Source organism: Pinus tabuliformis, chromosome 5_2 (assembly GCF_031772625.1).
Source record: "Pinus tabuliformis cultivar Carrire ecotype Pingquan chromosome 5_2, CPIR1, whole genome shotgun sequence".
NCBI lineage: Eukaryota > Viridiplantae > Streptophyta > Pinopsida > Pinales > Pinaceae > Pinus > Pinus tabuliformis.
Genome location: NC_142306.1, coordinates 315,777,390 through 315,800,496, shown reverse-complemented (window position 1 = coordinate 315,800,496; position 23,107 = coordinate 315,777,390). Strand labels below are relative to the sequence as shown.

The 23,107-nt window shown below is 38.1% G+C and overlaps 1 pseudogene; it reads right to left on the bottom strand.

Annotated features, from left to right (window-relative positions):
* Positions 1–541: 541 nt before the first annotated feature.
* LOC149158784 (GPN-loop GTPase QQT2 pseudogene) lies at positions 542–18,463 on the bottom strand (annotated as a pseudogene).
* Between the last annotated feature and the right edge of the window lie 4,644 nt (positions 18,464–23,107).

Sequence of the window (23,107 nt, the reverse complement as noted above, 5' to 3'; positions counted from 1 at the left end):
AATCCCCCTCTTTGGGTGGGATAGCTCCCTTATTGATGGGATAAGTTCCTCCTTAATAGGGATACATGAACCAACTGGAGGCGTATCAATTTCATCAAACCAACCTCTAGAAAGTTCTAGAAGTAACCACAAGTAACTTTTTTAAGATGAAACTCGCGCATTTTGCCTTTTACAGAAGGACGCACATGTCCCTTAACATACAGAGCGTCCAAGGACGCAACTTTTGTGAACATTGTGAGCTTCCCCGCAGGTAAGGCTAGAGAGAACCTGCGACCCCAGAGATAAACACATTTTTTACAAGACTTTCTCTCTCCTTTGAGTTTGAGATGGATAGCAGAGGCATAAGACTTGCCTAAGAGGGTAGCATGACTGTTGATTTGAGCCATACTAACTGTAAGTAGTCATGGTGACATTTTTTAGTGTAACAGTCAGATTTTCTAATTATCATATAACATTCCTTATGTCGAAGAATGTTCTCCATTTCAATCATGAATATTATTATCATTTAGGATGGGGAAGGTGAGAAATGACGCCATACATTTCACAATACATATTCATTATCTTTTGTGGCATGTTCCTTACATGGACCAGAGCTCAAAACAACCATTCACCCCTTGAATCATCTAAATATTTTATCAATATTTTCAAGTCTATTTTCTTTTTCTCCTCCTCTAAGCATTCTTTCTCTGCACGTCATTTCTTAATATCAACCTTGTAGTTTTCCATGTACTTGCTTTAACTATTGCAAAGAACTCATCCATTCCAACACCTAGTTCTATTGATACCCCAATAAAGGGAAAATTTTGATAAAACCCATGAAGCATGAGACATAAGCTTATAGTGAGGTCAAAAGTGTACAATTTTTCATTCTCTATTGCTACCCGAAATGCCTCGAAATATTTTATCCATTGTCTTTCCATGTCTACCACCATCAATTAGAAAATTCTACCAAATGTATCTTAAAAAAACTAATGGTGGGACACATAAATCTTGTTAAACACAAGAACAAGAGGCAAGGGTGTCTTGTATCGAATATTGCATGCAAAACTCATATTTCTCATAAAAGTAGGAAAACTTGTTGAGTGAGGAGTATGAATCACATAAGACACCAAAATGGGAAAGGGAGAAGAAAAATATGATGTAATTATGGCTCTTGAAGTATACCAAATACATATTTCTAACTACCTTGGTGTATCTATAAGAACGTTGTCAAGATCATCTTCCATCTTCTTGACTAATCCTATAACTTACAACATTCTTCCATGGGATCAGGGTAGACATGTCCTGTCATAAGTATTTTTAATCAATTAACGATTGACCCAAGAATAACCATACAATCATCAAGATAAATCCAACAATTATGTGCACAAAAATAGTGTTTATTACCAAGCCATAGACAAATATTTCCGCACTATTATTGGTTAAAAATTTAACAAAATCAGTGTGAGGATCAAGCATCATGTGCTTGGTAGAACTACTCCACTTTTCGAGAAACTCAAAGCTCTGGTATTTTCCTAGAGTCAAAAGGTATCCTTTTGTGCTACAAATGTATCCTTTGAACACTGCAACAAAACCATGTGATTATGTTATAGACATTTTTGTGCCTTACAGCTTTGAGCATGAAATGTCCATAATCCAAGGGATCCAAAGTCCCTAAAAGTGTTGTTCCTGCCCCTAAAGGAACAAGGTCAACCAATGAAAGCTTCTCCCAGAAGTTCTCCACCAAAAACTACTCAGAATCAGTCAAATCAGGATCAATCCAAGTGCTCCACTAGCTACCTACGTTGCAAAGCACCCCAGTACACTAGCTACGTGCGTTGCAACGCACCTAAATGCACTACCAGGGTGCGCTGAGTGAGAAATGCCAAATGGCAGTGTCATTCCGCGAGGTGTACAGACAATGGAAACTTCCAGAATCTTCCTCAATGACACTTGCCTCGCTGAGTTCGGCCAAGGATGAGTAAGAGGCTCTCAGCCTCCAAGTGGAAGCAAGAACTGACAGAGAGAAGCCACAAGTCAAAACATAAGCTGACTCATCCTCTCTGCTTAATCTATATATGGATCCCTCATCCCAGAGATCCAGGAGGCTGGAATTTTGTACTTTGCAGAGAATTGCTGTTGGTTTGAGATTGAGATTAGTACATTGGGTGATTTATGCTTTGTTGGAGGTGAGGAAGGGATTCCTTTGCTGGGAGGTAAATGCTGGATCAGGACTCACTTGGTTGTATCTCCTCTTGGAATTTCTTATCATATCAATAAAACTATTTGATTTTCTTCTACATGCTTGTATATCAGTGATTTTTTGTTATATTTGCATGTTTAGCTTAATCTGATCCTGAGCTTTTTATGAATGTAAATCTATATCTTTGTGTAGTTTCTCTCTTCTGTGATCTTGCAGGAACTTAGTGAAGCTGGGCCAGTAAGGGAGCAGGCAGTGGGAAGCGAACAAAGAGAAGAGCGATTGGATCAACAAACTAGCGAAAGACACAGGTTAGTTACATCCTTCCTCTTCATTTACATTTCATAAAGAAGAATACTCAAGTAGTTTTCCTTGTTTGTTGCTAAGGCACTGTCACACCTTAGAGTGGGATAGGGGCGTTCTGAATAGATACTTTTCCCAACAACAGAATGGCGACTCCACTGGGGATCGTATCTAGTTAGTTTATTTGTGTTTCTATTGTTGTTCTTCTCATAAACTTAGGAGTGGCGAATCGAACTGCATTTGCCATTCAAAAATGAAAAGTAGAGATCTGCTACTCTAGTCCATTCACTGGGCCTGTTTATGATCTGAACAACTGATCCACAAATGCTCTAACTGCCCTTTGTGATAGCTCTTTGTCCTCCTTTAAATCATCCCTCTAATTGTACCTTATAGCTTTTATCCGGCCAAAAACCATAGATTAAACTGCAAACCATGACTCAGAACCCAGAGAAAATTCTCGTTTTTGCTTCAGCGCAGGCTCTGTGAAGAGGTTCTGCATTTCAACGCAGGTCCCGAGAGGGCTACCTGTGCTGCAATTTAGTTTCTCTGTGCAACAGGTGCGCTGATCAGCCTTTGCCCTGTGAAGCTGTGGTTCTTTGCTTCATTTTGTTCAGTTTTATCTCTGATTTTTGCAGCCTGTTATCAGTGTGTGTACCTATCTGAAAACCCCTTTTCTTTGCCTTAATTCCACCTCAGTTGTATAAAAGAAACTGTATTTGTTTTTGTGTATTTGTTACATCATTTGCAGTTTCCATTACAAAAGTAAACTAGTCATACTGTCGCCCTTAGATCTAGACTTGTCGTAAGTGTCGTTTTGATCTTAGGAGTAAATTTGTTTGCTGTTGAGAGTTGATTGGCTTTTACTTTTGTCTTTTGGTTTGAATTTGTGAATTTCTAGTGTCGAAACAAGTGTTTACTTCAAAATCATAAAGTGTCGTAATCGTCTTTTTGATTTCAAAAAGAAACTTGTTTGTGTTTTCACTTGAAATCGAATTCAAATTTGTACAACAACTTTCTTTTTAGGCATCAATATAAAGAAAGTGAAAACAAATACATGCACAAGTGGATTTGCATTTTGACAGTTTGTATGGTTTGATTTAGGAAAAGTGCATTTACAGTGTGCTCTATGCTCTTTGAGAAAAGATTGTGTCTTTCTTTTCCCCTTGTAGCTAGGATTTTCATTGTTGAAAAGAGATAAAAGCTTGCTTATCATCTTTAGACTGCATTTAGGAATTGTATCTACATCTCGTGGTGATCCAAAAAGGCAAACTTCTAAGAAAGATCAACCTAAAATAAATTGAATGAACTTAACAATGCTTTGTAACTTAACGCACAACATAGAGGTCTAGGCTAGAGACGTGTTCCGGCGTCGTAAAGCCTGGTAACTGTTGTCCTCACTGATGGTTGGGTGATTCCTCCACTGTGAGACGATAAGTGCCAGTACGGATTGAGCTCCCACGTACTGTCGAGTATATATTGGGAGACCCCTATAGGCATAAAACCTTTCTCCATAGGAAGCCATGTCAGCCGCCCTACTGATCGCAATGCACTGAACACAGCATTCAGGAAGATTGACCGCCCGTACCTTAAAAAGTATTCTGCGGTTTTGTGATTGGTTTGGCACACCCTCTACCTAGATCTCCAGAGCAGTCCCTTTCGTTCCTTTTCAGACTCCTTAACAGAAAAGGTCCATCTGAGCACTTGTCACTTCAGGCTCATTAAAAATCGAAGGAGACTAGAGTCATCTTTTGCTTTTTCTCGACTCTTTAAAATTGAAAAAGAAAGTTGTCTCCAAGCGTCGTTAAAATTTATTTTAAACGGAATATTCATACCCTTTTTCCCGCGTTGATCTTTAGGTTGAGAAAATGGAGCCTACCAACCAAGGAATTCCCCTTGGTGGAAATCCTAGTCCCTTCTCCTCTTGGGGAGATGTTGGTGCACCCCATATGGCCACATTGTCTCTTCCAGGACTGACAATTGGCTTGCCAGTCTGGCTCTTCTCAACCAATGTCGTTCAGAACACCACTATTCCTGAACAGTCAAATCAGCAATTAGACCAGTCCAGAGTTACCCACCAGCCTTCCACTTCCTCTAATTCTTCCTCTCCTCCTTCCTCTTCACTTGATGGGGCTAGCAAAGCCAAAAGTCAAGTTCCTAAGGAGAAGAAGGAAAAGAAGAAGAAAGAGAAGAAGAAGAAGGAGCCGAAAGCGAATGGGGGCAAACGAGTGTCGTCTAACGAAAATCCACACACTGCACTGACCAGGCCTAAATCACCATGTGTCATTTGCAAGGGAGATCACTTTCACAGAGATTGTCCCTGCATCCCTCGGATACTAAGGGACTGGTCTCCCCGTTTGCACAATCCGGTGGCGTCAACCTCTGATAGCCATGTTGAAAGCACACCGTCAACTAGCAAAAGTGAAGTCCCAGGACAAAAAGGGAGAGCTAGATCTCCTTGTAAACTGTGCGAAGGCAATCACACCATCCACCGTTGTCCCTTCTTAGATGAAGCTAAAAGAGTTTTGGATGATCGTCCGGTTTCACCGTTACGACTTCCTCCTGGATATAAAAAACTCTTGCCGAGTCCTTCATTAGTTGAAAATCCAGCTGGCCCGCTCAAGTGGTCAACTGAAGCGCTTGTCATTGAAGATGAACCGGCTGAATCCATACCCAACGAAAGTCAAAAGGTCGAGGCAGCAGTTGACCCGGTCTTGCCTTCAGAGGATTTATCTTCGAATGACACAGTCACTGAAGAGAACAAGGATGACATCGTCCAAATTCTCTTCATCAACACAGACTCCGAAGAACACGGGGGCAACCTACCCATTCCTTTATCACAGGAAGGAAGTTCGTCAGAGCCGTACTTGTCCGTCTACTCGGTCCCACCTCCAAGCAACCTAGTTGTATCCTTCGACTGGAACCATCTAGGCAGACCCCGTTTACCAGCAAGCATACCATTCCGAATTATCGTTTAAATATACAGAATGGTCATGGCTGGCACCATCATTGATGAGGGGGCATCTGTGAGTATCCTTTCCTCTATTGCTTGGAAAGCGCTTGGTTCGCCATCGCTTTTGCCTGAGATGAGAAATCTGACAGGCTTTGATAAAGGAACCAGTCGACCTTTAGGGATCCTCCCCAATGTGCCCATAACATTGAAAGGGAAGATTGTTCAAATGAACGTGATGGTCGTTCAAGGACCCTTGGATTATAACCTACTCCTCGGACGAGACTATATTGCGTGGGAGCCATCGTCTCCTCACTATTTAGAGTAATGTGTTTCCCGCACGAAGGAAGAGTGGTCAAGCTCGTAGACCAGCTTTCATTTCCCGGATCACGCATCGCAAATAGTCATATACCATCCCTAAATGGTCTCTTCACGCAAGAAATGTCTCAACCCACGGTCCGTCCTCCCAATGAGCGCGAGTGATTCGGAAGGATATGACTGGACCCCAGGGGGCATGCGTCCTGGTCTGCTTCGGCAGGAAAACTTTGGGTATAGGGTAGGTTTCCGCGGGAGAATATGACTAGTCCGTACCCCGTCCGTGATTGGAAGAGGGGTTGTTCTAGAATAAGATTCTTTTGTCAAAGTTATGTGAATCGACGGGCGTCGTCATTCACCTTTGTTTATCTCGGTAGACATCGCCGAAGAAGTGTTTTTGTTTGCTGCGCAAATGAGACAATCTTTGGTAACCTGAAAGAGGTAGGCCTTTCCTGGTAGAACAAATGTTTTATCTGCAAATTGAGGGGTAACCTTGAAATCGTACTTTATACCTGGGGGCATGCAAACCTTTTGGAGTGCAAGCAAGGGGTGGCTATTTATTTTTTAAATTTTTAGGACCTCTAATCCTTTAAACTCGTAGGATTAGTCGTTTCCGAACTTGCATAAAGAAAGGATTCCGGAGCAAAGCTTTGTAAGGCGCAAGCTCCATAAAAAATGGCATCTTATATGAGAAATTCTTATCATATGACTGGATAATCGAGCAGTTTTATCACATAGTTCATGCTCGTTAAAAAATAAACATAAGATCGAGCAAGTGTTTCAACCCGCATTTAAGCTCGTTAAAAAATGAACTATCCTCCGGTAAATAACCACTGTGAATGTAACATTATCAGCCATTAAAGCCTTCGTCGTGTTTGCACCGTCACCTCCACTTTTCCATTGGCCGATCATTCACCTCCATTTGATTGTTTACCCATTTTGAGGAACAGTTGCGAAGAGTGATTTCACTAGCCATCTTTGTGACACTGCCGTGATTGGAAAATTCCAACCCTTACGTTGAATCAGCTGCTACCCGTTTTATCACTCGTTCCTCAAAAGACGAGTCTTCTTTAATCTCTTTTCATCTGACTCGTAAAATATGAAAAGATTGCCGAGTTTTGGCCTTCCAGCTCGTAAAAGCGACCGGAAGTGCTATCCCTCCTCTAAATTTTAATCTTTTTGGACTTGAGGGATTATTGCACAAAAAGATCGAGCGCTTGTTTTGTTCGGCTCGTTAAAACTATCGAAAATTCATCCCTTCTGTATTGTTTTATACTTTTTCGGACTTAAGGGATTAGATGACGAAAAAGGAATTTCGGAGTTAACTTTAAGTATCTTTTCAGACTCTCTAAAAATGAAAAGGACCGAGTTATCTTTGTCGTTAGACTCGTTAAAAAGATTAATAGCGACAAACTTGTCTTTAGACGAGAACGAGTTTCACTATCGCTAGGCTCGTTAAAACATAGCGATGGGTTTGCCCGAAGGGAAAATTATAGAACAAGCATATGTTATCCTCCTCAAGCTTGACAAAAATAAAGAGGTACTGGTTAGCAATGACTGGGGAAAATTTGGGAAGAAACTCAAAAAGTCTTTATTGGTAGCAAGTCGCTCTTGAACATGACACTTCCACTCCGTGCCTGAGTCGGGTTGGGTTGTTTCATTCACCAGTCACATCACCATGGTCTCGCCATACCATCCACCTTTGGGGTAAATGCTACTAATCCATCATATAAGTGTCGCCGATATGTTCAAGAGAATTCATCCAGAGAAGTCACCCGTGTCCTATCCACTACCATACATTATACTTCATTCTTTCATGACCACCACCCTGAACCATATATCATCAGATCGTTTTCACCTCCATCAAAATCATTTGCTCCGTTCCATGTCATTGATGTGGGATACATCAAGGCCCTCCTTTGACAGATCGCTTCTTGTCGACATCAGCTCATTATCCAAGAAGTTGATCTAGGAACACCCCCTTCAGTACTTTGAAGCTTGCATGCCTCAATGGCAAGTTTCTCACTTCCGGTGACAGGTATACATCAATGACCTTCGACCGAAAGATTTTGCGTGGAGTTCGACGCCAAGTCCTTTATTCACACCACGTGAATTGTACTGCAGTACCTTGAGGGTCATTATCATTATCGGTGATTCCTCTCGCGCTTGTTAACAGTTTACATCATTGACTGGTAATCAAGCGATGTCTTTCCATGTTCGACTTCAAAAACATTTCTCACATGGATCGACTTGTACTTAGAGTGAAGATCGGACGAGATTGAAGACCCCGGATCTAGTTTCATCCATCTGGGCTGCGATATATATTCAGGAAAAATAAAGACATTGACATGTAGAACATTGCAGAATAGATAATCATCCTACCAAAAGGATGATGATTTCATCAGAATCATCAGTCTACCATCAGACGATTGTCTGTCCTATGTACATAAAAATGAATTTATAAAGCTGAGCATGGGAATGCCCTCCTCAGCTAGATCATGAAAACAGTATGAAAAATAATGTATTGTATTGTATCTTATTACAGGTCTCCTCCCAGCATTGAAAGAACTTCGGATCCTCCTAATAAAGCATTTCACCCGATAAACGGCCTCATACTTTAGGGGGAAACTGTTATAGACATTTTTGTGCCTTACAGCATTGAGCATGAAATGTCCATAATCCAAGGGATCCAAAGTCCCTAAAAGTGTTGTTCCTGCCCCTAAAGGAACAAGGTCAACCAATGACAGCTTCTCCCAGAAGTTCTCCACCAAAAACTACTCAGAATCAGTCAAATCAGGATCAATCCAAGTGCTCCACTAGCTGCCTGCGTTGCAAAGCACCCCAGTACACTAGCTACATGCGTTGCAACGCACCTAAATGCACTACCAGGGTGCGCTGAGTGAGAAATTCCAAATGGCAGTGTCATTCCGCGAGGTGTACAGACAATGGAAACTTCCAGAATCTTCCTCAATGACACTTGCCTCGCTGAGTTCAACCAAGGATGAGTAAGAGGCTCTCAGCCTCCAAGTGGAAGCAAGAACTCACAGAGAGAAGCCACAAGTCAAAACATAAGCTGACTCATCCTCTCTGCCTACATCTATATATGGATCCCTCATCACAGAGATCCAGGAGGCTGGAATTTTGTACTTTGCAGAGAATTGCTGTTGGTTTGAGATTGAGATTAGTACATTGGGTGATTTATGCTTTGTTGGAGGTGAGGAAGGGATTCCTTTGTTGGGAGGTAGATGCTGGATCGGGACTCACTTGGTTGTATCTCCTCTTGGACTTTCTTATCATATCAATAAAACTATTTGAGTTTCTTCTACATGCTTGTATATCAGTGATGTTTTGTTATATTTGCATGTTTAGCTTAATCTGATCCTGAGCTTTTTATGAATGTAAATCTATATCTTCGTGTAGTTTCTCTCTTCTGTGATCTTGCAGGAACTTAGTGAAGCTGGGCTAGTAAGGGAGTAGGCAGTGGGAAGCGAACAAAGAGAAGAGAGATTGGATCAACAAACTAGCGAAAGACATGGGTTAGTTACATCCTTCCTCTTCATTTACATTTCATAAAGAAGAATACTCAAGTAGTTTTCCTTGTTTGTTGCTAAGGCACTGTCACACCTTAGAGTGGGATAGGGGCGTTCTGAATAGATACTTTTCCCAACAACAGATTATCATCCTTTTTTTCTTCCTTTTGTGCTTCTAGAGCCCATTTTTGGTGCTATTTGTGTCCATTTATAAAATATGGTGCAAAAATTGATGCAAAGTTTGCACCGAGTTTTTCACCAAGTCTTACACCAAGTTTAACACTAGGTATTGCAATAGGTTTTGCATCAGGTTTTACACCAGGTTTATTGCCAATTTTTATGCCAAGTTTTGTGCCATCCTTTGCACCATGTTTTGCATCAAGTTTGGCACCTAATTTTGTTTCACCAACTTTTGTGTCATTTATTGCATCCACTTTTTGCACCTATACTTGCATCAACTTTTTCATCATATCTTGCATCATCTTTTGCATAATTTTTTAAATTACTTTTTGCATCCATTTTTACATCATTTTTTGCATCCCCTTTGCATCAAGATTTGCATCAGGTTTTGTGTCTCATATTGCATCTACTTTTGCATCTAATTTTGTTGCACCAACTTTTGCATCATATTTTTCATCCATTTTTGCACCCATGTTTATGTCCACTTTTGCATCTTATTTTTCATCTTCATTTGCTTCTTTTTTTGCATCTATCATTACATCCACTTTTGTTGTGACACTATTTGTACCATGTTTTGTACTTACTGTTGTACCCACGTTTGCTTCCAATTTTGCATCCATCTTCGCATCCACTTTTGCATCAAAATATTGCATCTATTTTTGCATCCACTTTTGTGTTGGGTCTTGCATCTCATTTTGTATCATCTTTTGCATCTAATTCCATTGCATCCACATTTTTCATCCAATTTTGTTTCTGTTGTTGCACCCATGTTTGCATCCACTTTTTCATCCCTTATTGCATCTTGTCTTGCATCCAAGTTTGCATATTTTTTTTGTGTTTTTTATTACATCCACTTTCTCATCCACTTTTGTTGTGCCATATCTTGTGCCTATCATTGAAACCCACATTTTCTTCCAATTTTGCATCCACATTTGCATCCTCTTTTTTGTCCAAGTTTGCATCAAATAATTTTTCTATTTTTTGCATCCCATTTTGCATCTACTTTTACATCCACTTCTGATGTGTCCAATTTTGAATCTAATTTTGTGTCCACTATTGCACCCATGTTTGGTTCATGTTTATGTCCATTTTTTAATCCAATTTTGCCTCCTTTTTGCATCCAAGTTTGTGTCTTTTTTTTTGTTCATTGTTGTATCCACATTTATTTCACAACAATTCATGCTAAGTTTTATGCCTACTATTACACCCATGTTTTCTTCCACTTTTTCATCCATGTTTGCACCCTATTTTGTGTCCAAGTTTGCATCAACTATTGCATCTACTTTTTCATCCACTTTTGTGTCAATTTTTCTGTCTTGTTTTGCATCTACTAATTTTTTGTCCACTCTTTATCCAATTTTACATCTATTGTTGCCCCCATTTTTTTTTTGACTTTTGCATCCATTTTCTAACACTCATATAATTTTTGCATTGATGATATTTCTTATGATATTAACAATTATCAACAATTGATGACAATGTCAATAATTATGATGATAATGATAATGAAGATGATGACGATGATATGAATTGTGATTGTTATGATAATCAAAATGATGATAAAAATGATGGGGGTTATAATGAAAATGATGATGATGACAATGATGATGGTGATGGTGATGATAATGACCTTGGACAATCATCCCAATTTTTAAATGTTGTCATGGTCATAATCATAATCATTATCTTTAGAGTCATCTTCCAAGTCATCATCATTTGATCATCATTATCATTATTTTCATCTTGGTCATCATCAACAACAATAATGGAATGAATGATGATTATGATGTTCATGACGAAGTTGACAACAATGATGATAGAAATTACATTAATTATGATGATGGGGATGATGAAAATTGTAATGATGATGATAATGGTAGTGGTTATGATGATCGTCTATCGTCTCTAAAAAATAAAGTTCTCATTTCTCTCGCATATATCATGTGTCCTAACAACCCTTTTTGAGCATTCGTAATATTTTTTGAGTTGATGATATTTCTTACGACACCTATAATTATGAACAATTGACAATATTGTCCATAATCATGATGATGATGATGGTGACATGAATGGTGATTATGACGCTAATGAAATGATGAGATTGATGGTGGTGATGACGATGATAGTGAAGATGATGACATTCCCTCTAAACTAGGGAGATACTCATAATGAGACAAAAAAGTACTATCAAGTTGAAATATTCATATAAAAAGGGATTTGGATTGATAAGCATCAACAATTATTTAAATCATCATAGCCAACATTGTCAAAATAGAAAGGCCTTGACTAACAAGTTATATATCTCCATTAGATCATAGCACAATGTTGGGAGGCATAAATTTGGACACCACTACCTCTTTAGGCACTTACCGCACTAGGATGTTCATCAGGCATGTCCTCACATGATTATTTCCTAATCCACTGTCATAATATTTGACACTAGGAAAAGTCGATCCCCATGACTATTCTTATCTTGGATTAATGTACTTGACTTATGGCAGTTAGTCTTAGTCAAAGCACAAATTCTCAAAGAATATTGGTCCCATATGTTTATCTAATCCACCATCCTCCCTATTGGTGTCTTTAGTAGGCTTACAACTGTTAGTCTCAGGCATAGTCCATGACAAATGGATAATATGGTGTCAATGCTCACTCCCTCTCAACCAGGGAGGAGACATCCACAAGCATATGCGTTTCTCAAGAATACCCATCATTTTCATAGGGAATAACATCATTAATTTTTTTTCATTGCATGACGCCTTTATGATTAAGAATTCATAGATTTGTGGCAAAATATTTCCCCTTTTTTTCATTTGTGATGAAAGAAAATCAAAAAGTGAAAGCCAAAATCATTAAATATACACTATAATGATTTGTCTAAGTCTAAACTCTAAGGTTAAAGTGAAAATTTATGTCAATATTATATCTATGAGTTGTTAAAAACTTATGAAAACCTTATTCCCTAAGTCCTATATATAAGAAAAATCATAAGAAATAAAAATAAGGCCCAATGAATGGTAACTCATGTATTCACACCCTCTTTGGAAAACATATGAATATATACACTCCTAGTCACACTTGATCACATGTTTGTGATAGTTAAATCATGAAGTCCTCTTTTCCCCTTTCATTTTCACTTCATCCTTTAAGCACCTAATTGAGGATCTAGGGAATTTTTCTTGCCTAAGGGTTTCATGTCTACTCTTGGTTTACTTATGTCACACTACAGTCAATCATGTGACAGAGTGAAATGCTTAAGTTTGTGGAGTTATTAGAACAGCGTATTAAGTTAGTCACCACACACACATGTATTACATGTCATTGATCCACATGTGTGGGTTGGAGACTCATTGCTTGAGAAATTTAATGGATACTACTTTAGGGCCTTGATGGTATATCTTACAAAATCTCTTGGTAAACATTGTGATTCATCCTTTCTGTTACTCGAGACACTTGTTAATATTGAATTCACTCCCAATAATCCACGGAGATTGGGAGTATAAATTACTTGTGCTCGAAATAGAATTGAGAAATAGAGATTTTCCATTTGCGATATTGGAGTCATAGACATTGGATACATGGTAGTAGTCCTCAATGTCAATTAACTGTAGAAATTTTGAATAATATGACACTTATTCACAAATATTATCCTAATTATACACTATTGTGTAATACATGCATAATACATAACCTCCTCTACATTGATCATCAATTTTACGGAATTAAAAACAATGAAACATCAATCGCATGTGCACATTAACACAGTATGTAACCCGCGGAAAGCATACAACTAAAAACCCCACACTATCTGTATATTATAATGATTGAGAACATGTAAAAATACATAGTACAATACTCCTCACAAGTACTCAGTACTATCTCCACTTGTTACACAAAAACTAGCTCAGATATGAATCAATTACAGGTTCAAATCTCCTCTGCTGCTTGCCTGCCTCCACTGCGCAATCCTGCATGAGAATAGATGAGAATGGCTGATCCAAACTCTTATTTCCCTTGGTTGAACCACACAATCCTCATTGGAAATACTCAATCCATTGATTGTGCAAATATCACGCACAACTATAGTCACAACTGACAGCTGTCTTTCCCTTTCACTCACCTCTAACACCTATCTCCATTGAACTGTCCATGCACTGAGTTAACTGATGTATTCTTTAGTTGATTTATGAGTTAATAATTAGTGAATTAATTAATAATTAATTCAAATCACTCATTACTAGTGTATTCTGTAGTTAGACTAAATACAACTAGTTCAACCAAGTCAAACTAAACACAACTCCATCAACTCCTCAATCAACTCCACCAAACTCAATCACTTGAGTTCTAACTGAAGTCCATCATGCAATAGCTCAACTAACCCATAATAAAAGCGTATTTCCTTCTGGAAGTTGCATGTGCCACATCCGTAGCTCGAACTGAAGTGCTCCAAGAGGATAAGATAATGTTTATAGTCCAAATATTATTAAGAGCTAGTAATATTCGATTGTTCTATTTTTAGCCTGGCAATCTAAAAATAGACTCCGCCCATATGTCTAAAAATAGATGTCCATCTATTTTTACCAACATGACCAATCATCCACAATTAGCATCCTACAACTCATAGACCATGATCCATATGTCTAAAAATAGACATAGTCTAAAAACAGACTTAGCACCAAAAATAGCCTGCGGGCCCACTTAGTGAAGGTGACTCCTTTCCACTAAGCTCCATCATCTTGTTGCATATTCAACACTCCCTCTCAACAAGATATGGATTATCTGCAACCCCTATCCTGCAATTCTGGAATGTTCTGCATGCAACACATTTGCCTGATCCACTTGCTCCAACAACACTTGGAACAAAAACACTCCCAACTGACCACTCCGTTGGGCTAGGAACATACTCTGAGGCTGAAGCTCTACCTGCTGATGACAAGTGCTCCCTCTCTAACATCTATGCTACTGCAACATCTCCATGCATCTCGCACCATTGCACACTTCTTTGTGCCACCTAGCACTGTGCAAAACACTTGTGCCTCTCACCTTGCTACAGCCTGCTAGCTATGCGCTGTCCTGGGTTTCCCTACATTGTCGCTCTCTCTGCTGATCCATCTGCATCTGTCTCTACCCAATCAGTCAGTTCCTGCTACTCCACATCAGGGCTCCCATAGCAAGGTCTCATCCAAGAGGTTGGGTAACTCAAGGATCCTGCCCCTCCTCCTTGGGACGATCAATCCACATCACCCCACCTCCTACTTGGAGGTATGGCTGCATGCAATCCCTCAGCCCACCTGGCTCGAAGTTTCCCCCTACTGGAGGTCTCTGCATGAGAAGATGTCTCTACTCGATCTCCTCTCAGCTTCCCTTGTTGTGGCTGCTCCACAACCTCCTGAAGCTACTGCACCAATCGTGGCTCCTCCACAATCGTCTGAGACTTCTTCTGGCTCTGCATGTTGAGAGGTAATATACGCTTCCTCTCAACCACCAAGTCTCTATCAGTTGCTTCACTGCTCAAGGCTTTGCATGCATCTTGAACCTCAAGAGCATACAGGTTCTTGACCCGTGAACCAATCTGCTTCACCTGTCTAGTGATGATGTGTCCAAGGAAAACCTTTCCCTTACTGAAGACTACATCATAGCCTCTGTCTTCCAGCATCGCGATCGACACCAAGTTTCTCTTCAGTCCTAGTACATACTTGACATCGATCAAGGTAAGGCGAGCTCCATGCTCCCTCTAAAAAATAACCATGCCTACACCTGAGACACTATACTTCTCATCATTACCCATTGTTATGAGTATCTAGAGATCTTTCTCCTCCAAAGTACTGAACAAACTCTTGTCACCGGTCATGTGGAAAGAAGCTCCACTATCAAGAAACCAACTACTTCCCACCATGGATGAAACCATGCATGCGAAGAGTGTGAAATCCAACTCAAACTGTGAAGCAAGTGCCTCACCTTCAGATCCTTCCCTTGATCCCTTCTTGGATTTCCTCCGTGGACAATTTGAATTATAATGGCCCACCTCATGACAACGAAAGCATCACACTTTCGATTTGTCAACCTTCTTCCCATCATTGGAAGAACAGGATTCGGAAAGAGAACCCTTCTCCTTCCCCTTCTTTGCTTTGGCAGCCAAAGCGTAATTTTCTTCATCAGATGCCTTTGATGAAGATCCGTCCCTGGTATTCCGCCTGATCTCCTCTTGCACAAGATTCGACCAAAGTCTCTCCCATCCTGGCAATTTCTCCCGACCATTGACAGAGTCCTGATAGGAATGCCAACTCTTTGGAAGACCAAGGAGAGCCAAGCTCACCAAGTCCTCATCATCGACAGTCACCCCCACACTTCCCAGCTCATCCCAGCATTGGGTGAACTTTGTGAGATACTTGGGCATACTGTCTCCATTCTCACACTTAATGTTTCTGAGTTTATCCTTGAGTGCCAACTTCCTCTGGTCGCTCTTGCTTTGGAATAAATCTGTCAATGCTTTCCACATCAAGTATGGAGAAGCCTTTCCATGCAGGCTGGATACAATGTGATCCTTCACGCCCTCCAACAGAATCCTTCGACACTTTGCTGTCTTCTTTTGCCAAGCCACAGCTTCAGCAGCATCAGTAGGTTTTGGGACTTCAGCATCTATGAAATCCTTCAACCCATTGTCATCTAACACCGCCTCCATCCTGTCTTTCCATGCAATATAATTCGAGCTACCCTCAAGAGCATACTCCAATCGCAATCCGTTGAAAGACATTTCAACTTTGACACCAAGAAAACACTGCTGCAAATTCGAATTCCACCAGCTCAAAACTCAACCACTTCTGATCTAAAATTCGTGAGAACAAAGTATTTCTCATACAGAGATTGACTGTATGGGCATTCACCGGATATCTCACCTTCCAAAAGAAGGATGAATCTAGAGGCTACCTGGCCCGATTACAGACTCTGCCTGAAGAAATAAAATGTAAACACTTTCTGAATAATAGATCTGATGATCAACTCTGCTCTGATACCATGTAGAAATTTTGAATAATATGACACTTATTCATAGATATTATCTTGATTATACAATATTGCGGAATACATGCATAATACATAACCTCCTCTACGTTGATCATCAATTTTGCGGAATGAAAAACAATGAAACATCAATCGCATGCGCAGATTAACACAGTATGTAACCCGGGGAAAGCATACAGCTAAAAACCCCACACTATCTGTATATTATAATGATTGAGAACATGTAACAATACATAGTATAATACTCCTCACAAGTACTCAGTACTATCTCCACCTATTACACACAAACTAGCTCAGATCTGAATCAATCACAGGTTCAAATCTCCTCTGCTGCTTTCCTGCCTCCACTGCGCAATCCTGCATGAGAATAAATGAGAATGGCTGATCCAAACTCGTATTTCCCTTGGCTGAACCACGCAATCCTCATTGGCAATACTCAATCCATTGATTGTGTAAATCTCATGCACAACTATAGTCACAACTGACAGTTGTCTTTCCCTTTCACTCACCTCTAACACCTATCTCCACTGAACTGTCCATGCACTGAGTTAACTGATGTATTCTTTAGTTGATTTATGAGTTAATAATTAGTGAATTAATTAATAATTAATTCACATCACTCATCACTAGTGTATTTTGCAGTTAGACTACATACAACTAGTTCAACCAAGTCAAACTGAACACAACTCCATCAACTCCTCAATAAACTCCACCAAACTCAATCACTTGAGTTCTAACTAAAGTCCATCATGCAATAGCTCCACTAACCCATAAGAAAAGTGTATTTCCTTCTGGCAGTTGCATGTGCCACATCCATAGCTCGAACTGAAATGCTCCAAGAGGATAAGATAATGTTTATAGTCCAAATATTATTAAGAGCTAATAATATTCGACTGTTCTATTTTTAGCTTGGCAGTCTAAAAATAGACTCCGCCCATATGTCTAAAAATACAAGTCCATCTATTTTTACCAACATGACCAATCATCCACAAATAGCATCCTGCAACTCATAGACCATGATCCATATGTCTAAAAATAGACATAGTCTAAAAATAGACTTTGAACCAAAAATAGCCTGCAGGCCCACTTAGTAGGCGACTCCTTTCCACTAAGCTCCATCATCTTGTTGCATTTTCAATATTAAATAAAATTATATTGTCATAATTGGAAAATAGGTAAACATATTAGTAATCTTGATGCCCTGAACATTCCAAATAATAGCCATTCCACCCAAGTATATCTAATCATCAATCACTACTACTTGGAAATTCCTCCCCCATTTTCTAATTATATGAGGTAGAACCTCACTTAATATTTTTATTTCTTATATCAACATTATTTTATTTTTTTCTAAGTTATGCTAATTTTATTACTAAAAAAAAGGATATCGTACACTGAGGCCTTAGCCTGTACTTAACCATGCCTAAGGAATGGCAAAAACCAGCAAAGTCTAGATCTAGATTGCCCAAGAAGGGAAACCAGTCCTTAGCAAAAAAGAGTTCAAAAAATTAGCTTGCTGCCCACTCAGGGGAAACCAGTGAAGCACCCAGTTTGTTATCATTGTTCATAATGAGACAAAAAACTAACTGAAGAGCCTAAAACCCATAGTTTTTCCCCGGAACCACAAAACTATTGAAACAAAAAACTAGGAATCAAAGTTCCAAAAACCTGAGAGAAGAGACACGTAGCATGTTGTGTGGCAGACTGTGTGGCGGACGCGTGGCAATCTGAGTGGTAGACAGGTGGCATACTGTGTGGTGGACACGCGGCAAGCAAAGTGGCTGACTAGGAGCAAGGCGGAGACGGTGGGTGTTCGTCCACGATGAAACACCTGTACTCCATGTCGCCACCTGCCTGTTGTGAGATCTCCGTGTTGCCTGCCTACATTGCCAGGTGTTCTTCCTCGACGAAACAACAGTAAGGGTCCATTACTTCGTCCAGTACCTCCTTCCCTGCACGTCTCGTCTTCTGCTCATTATTCTGCTCCATTGCCTCTTAGATGCTCGTTTGAGCCATAGCTGGTTCGACTTTGGTGTGGCTGCATCCGTTTGTGGTGCGTCCACCACCCGTAATGTCCTGTACCCCAATGACTCTGGTGCTACCACCATTCATAATGCCCTACTCTGCAATTGCTCTGGTGCATCCGACAACCTTTGTGGCTTATTCCTCTGTGATCTTCTCCACCTCGTGAAAGAGAATGGATATTGTGGTCGTGATGATGAAACTGTTCAGGGTAGACTAGAAGGTGAATTAGGCATTCTGGGATTGCAGCTGAGGATGGGGTAGAGTCCCTCTGGGAGACGAAGCCAAAATGGAAGGAAAGCTACTGGGAGGCGAGGAAGGGGGCACCAAATGGAGGCGTCCTCTTCCACTATGAGTATTTGGGTAACGCCTCGGGGCCTGCTCTGCCAGGGAGGAAGTGGTGTCCAAAGAAGGAGAGTGATGGGGGCAACTCAGGCTCCCTTGGCTCCCTCCCCTACAGCTATGCATACGGTGTTGTAATCTTGGCATGTTGTCTGCAGGAGTATGAGAATTCCTTCTGGAATTAAGCACAGTGTGGTGCAGAGACACTATTGAATTTGTGGGCTTCTCAGCAGAGGGATTAACAGCAAGGGCTAAATGGAAAATAAAATGGCAATCCAGGCTCTGGGTGAAGTGAATGGTGGAGCCGAAATCAATGCAGAAAAGGAGGTGGCAGCATCTCCCAGTGGTTGTGCGGGAGCTGGGTGCTGTCGCGGCTTGAGGGCAGAGGCATTACAGAGGCAGAGGTTGATGGATAGATGCAGAAGTGAAATGCTCCCGAGGATTCATGTTTGCACAGAGCTGATGTGGGTGACGGTTAACAGGTTGGAGACGGCGCCTGTGTAAAGTGCATTTATGGCTATTGTGAATGCCAATTTTGGACCACTGTGCCAATCTACGGAAGTCCATGTGGTATAGCCACACACCAACCCAGTGGATTGCCACCTCACTGTACTTGTCGATTACCCACATCCGGGATTATATCAACATTATTGATGGGTGCTTTGCATACCATTTTTGTTTTAGGAGTATTTGTTTTCCTTTGCTATTGAGGTCCCTCATGTTCCATGAGACTATTTTCATGGAGAATTTACACAAAAAGGAAGTATAATGTGACTAAAAAAACATGTTCCAAGATTTAAGTTATTGGACAATGCCACTTCATGACTCCTATATTTCCTTAACCTGGGACTGAATGGTGAACTTGATAGCCTTAAGGGAAATTAACCAATGAAAATCTCAAAAAGAGGTGACTTTTGACTTTATCACATACAAGTTAATATACTAAAAAAACCATCCATAAAAATTTCATCAATCAATGAATCTTTAAAAAAATATCCAAAACAATTTCATCAAGCAGTGAAGCATTACATTATAAATTATAATCTATAAACCTTTTGGGAACTTTTTGCTAAACCATGTTCAAAACAAACATATTTAATATTAATATTTAACAATGATATGGAAAATAACACATTTTCATAAATTAAATAACATGTTATCAATCCTAAGAAATGTCACCAACATAAAAGTAAAAATCATGCAACTAATGGGAGTGGCCACTCAAGGCCACCATAAGACAATTAATCTATTAAGACAAGGATTAATGGGGAAAGAAATCTACAAAGGACAAAGGCAAACCTATTTTAACCTTATTGTTTTATTAGGTGCAAGTTGAACATCTCAAGATATAATGAAGAGAAGAATTAATTTTATTGCATTAAGAAAACCCAAGCACATTCTATAACTTAGCAAGGAAGAGATGTAAAATACCCATCTCAGTGACACAACGCATGGCATTAAGTTACTTTTTTATATATAATTTAAATTTATATCATAAAATCACAAATTTAGCATGAATGGATGTTTAAAATCCATTTTTATTAAAAGCAAATATAATTTTTGTTATAAAAAAAAAACTAGAAACTAAATATATTTTTTAGAAAATAAAAAATAGTAAACTGAATATATATTAAAAAAAACTAAACTTAAGCAATTTTTTTTTAATTTAAAATATTCTTTTGAATTTTTTTAAACACTTCCCTCCATTCTAAGAAGCAAAAATAATAATAGAAATAAGGACGGACCAAAAATATTCCTTTCCTTAGTAAGTGTTTCCCACCATTCATTCCACTCACTCAAGTTATTTCATAAAACAGAGATAAGTGATATATCTATTCCTTGATGGAGTCTTTGATATATTGATCAAGTTTTGATTCCTTGGAGATTAATTAGAGCAAAGAAAACATGAGTACTCTTAATTCCTAGTTCAATGCCTCTAATGGTGGACACAAGGCAAGGGAGGGGTTGCTATCGTGGTCATAACTCCAACTTCATTGTCTCTGATGGTGGACAAGGCAAGGGAGGGGGTTGCGGTCATGGTCGTGGTCGTGGAGTTTTCTATTTTACATTATATTTAGAAAGTTCAAAGCAATTTGAATGGAATCATTGTCGTCACTAGGTATAATGGATTAAGTGTGATAATGGATAAAATGAAATAATTATTTGCGAGCATTTGTTCTTGAAAGAACATTAGGATCCATCTTATTATAGAGAAAAGTACATGCATTAAAAACAACTCAATATTTCATGTGACATTCATATTGTATACGACTTATTTTTCATTAAAAACAATTTACTTTTTCATGTGACATTCTTTTTTTGTTAAAATTTATTTTATTTCTAATCTGAATTACAATTGTAATTTGAAATAAAGCTTCCAGTAAATATTAATTTACCAATTCTACATGGAAATCATAAGAAACATTCACAATATAATATGAAGAACAAATGGGTACCTACTTCATATGGATTAAAAAATGAATCTACTACTTAATGTGAATTACAAGTGTAATCTTAGTTGGATCTCCAATATATTTTAAGCCATATTTTCATTTTATTTTTAGTACTATTAAATGTTATTATGTCCTACCTCATTTTATTGTTAGCATTGTAATAAAAATATGCATTTTTCTATAAAATTAGTACTAACATGTAATATTGTTTTTTTTTCAGAATGCTATAGGTAATGACCATGAAGATGATGATATAGAATATGTTTAGATTACATCGTATATCAGAGATGATGATGATGAGGATGGCGATGGAATTGGTGATGATTATGTGGATGATATTATCAGGATGGTTAGGATGGTGATCATGGAAATGATAATGAGGATGAGCTTGGCTATGATTTTCGTGGTGCTAGCTAGCCATGCGTTATTTTTTATATTTAGTTGGATGTCTTAATATGGCAATCATACATTTGAATTTTAGTTTATTTGAATAATGATGTTGATACTATCGGTACTGTCTTGTTACCTTGTGAATATGTTGAAAATTGTTTACAATTTTTTTATGAAGAATTATTGTGTATGATGAGATTCCTATTTTTTTATGGATGTTGCAAATTTACCTTAGCATAATGATATCTATGAAACATTTCTATTTGGTAATCTTACATTGGCTTTTAGTTGATTTGATTAAATATAATGATGATATTATCATTTTTATCTTGTTCTTTTATGTATATATTGAAAATTATCAACATTATTTTGATGGAGAATTATTATGTATGATGATATTACTATCTTTTGATGGATGTTGTGAATTTACCTTAGAATAATGGTGTTCATGAAATATTTTGATATGATAATCACACATTTGAATCTTAGTTGATTTGATTAAGGATGATGAGGATATTATTAGTATTATCTTGTTACTTTATATATGCGTTGAAACTTGTCAATGCTTTTTTATGGAGAATGATTATGTATGATGACATTACTACTTTTGGATGTAATGTTGTGAATTTACCTTGGAATAATGATATCTGTGATAAATGTTGATTTAGTAGTAATATATGTATATTCAAAATTGTCAATGATTTTTTGATGAAGAATTGTTATATATGAGGATACTGCTATAGTGTTTATGAATGTTGTCAATTACCCTTAAATTTGTTTACAAATACTAAGTTATGAATTTGAATTGTGATATATTCTTAAATGTGTTATACATGAAAATACCTCCTCATCATCTTGGAGGAGAATACTATGTTGTTGGTTGAAATATCCCTTTCTCTTAAACTATATAAGCTTATAATACAATTTATGTCCCATGAGGACCACAATATCCTAGTCTATAACAAGTTGTCCCCTTCATCTAACTTTTGTTACCAAAACAATAACCACCTAAGAAAAAATTAAGAAACTAATAAAATAATGCCATGTAGACAAATTTTTAATATATCGTTTTTATTATTCTTTTACCAAAATTACCCAAATAAATGTCACATTTATCAAAATAACTAGATATGTATTTTATATTTAAATTAATATATTAGCACAAGATTTAATAAAATTTAAATTAAAAAAGAAAATTCAAAATTTAAAGAAAATTTAAATTTAAATTTAAATTACCCAAATAAACGTCAGTTTTATAAAAAAAATAACCGTCTACATGTATTTTATATTGAAATTAATTTATTAACACAAAATTTAAGAAAATTTAAATTTAAGAGGAAAATTTAAAATATAAATTTAAGTTACTCAAATAAATGCACTTTTATCAAAATAACCATATATTTATATTTTATATTTAAATTAATTT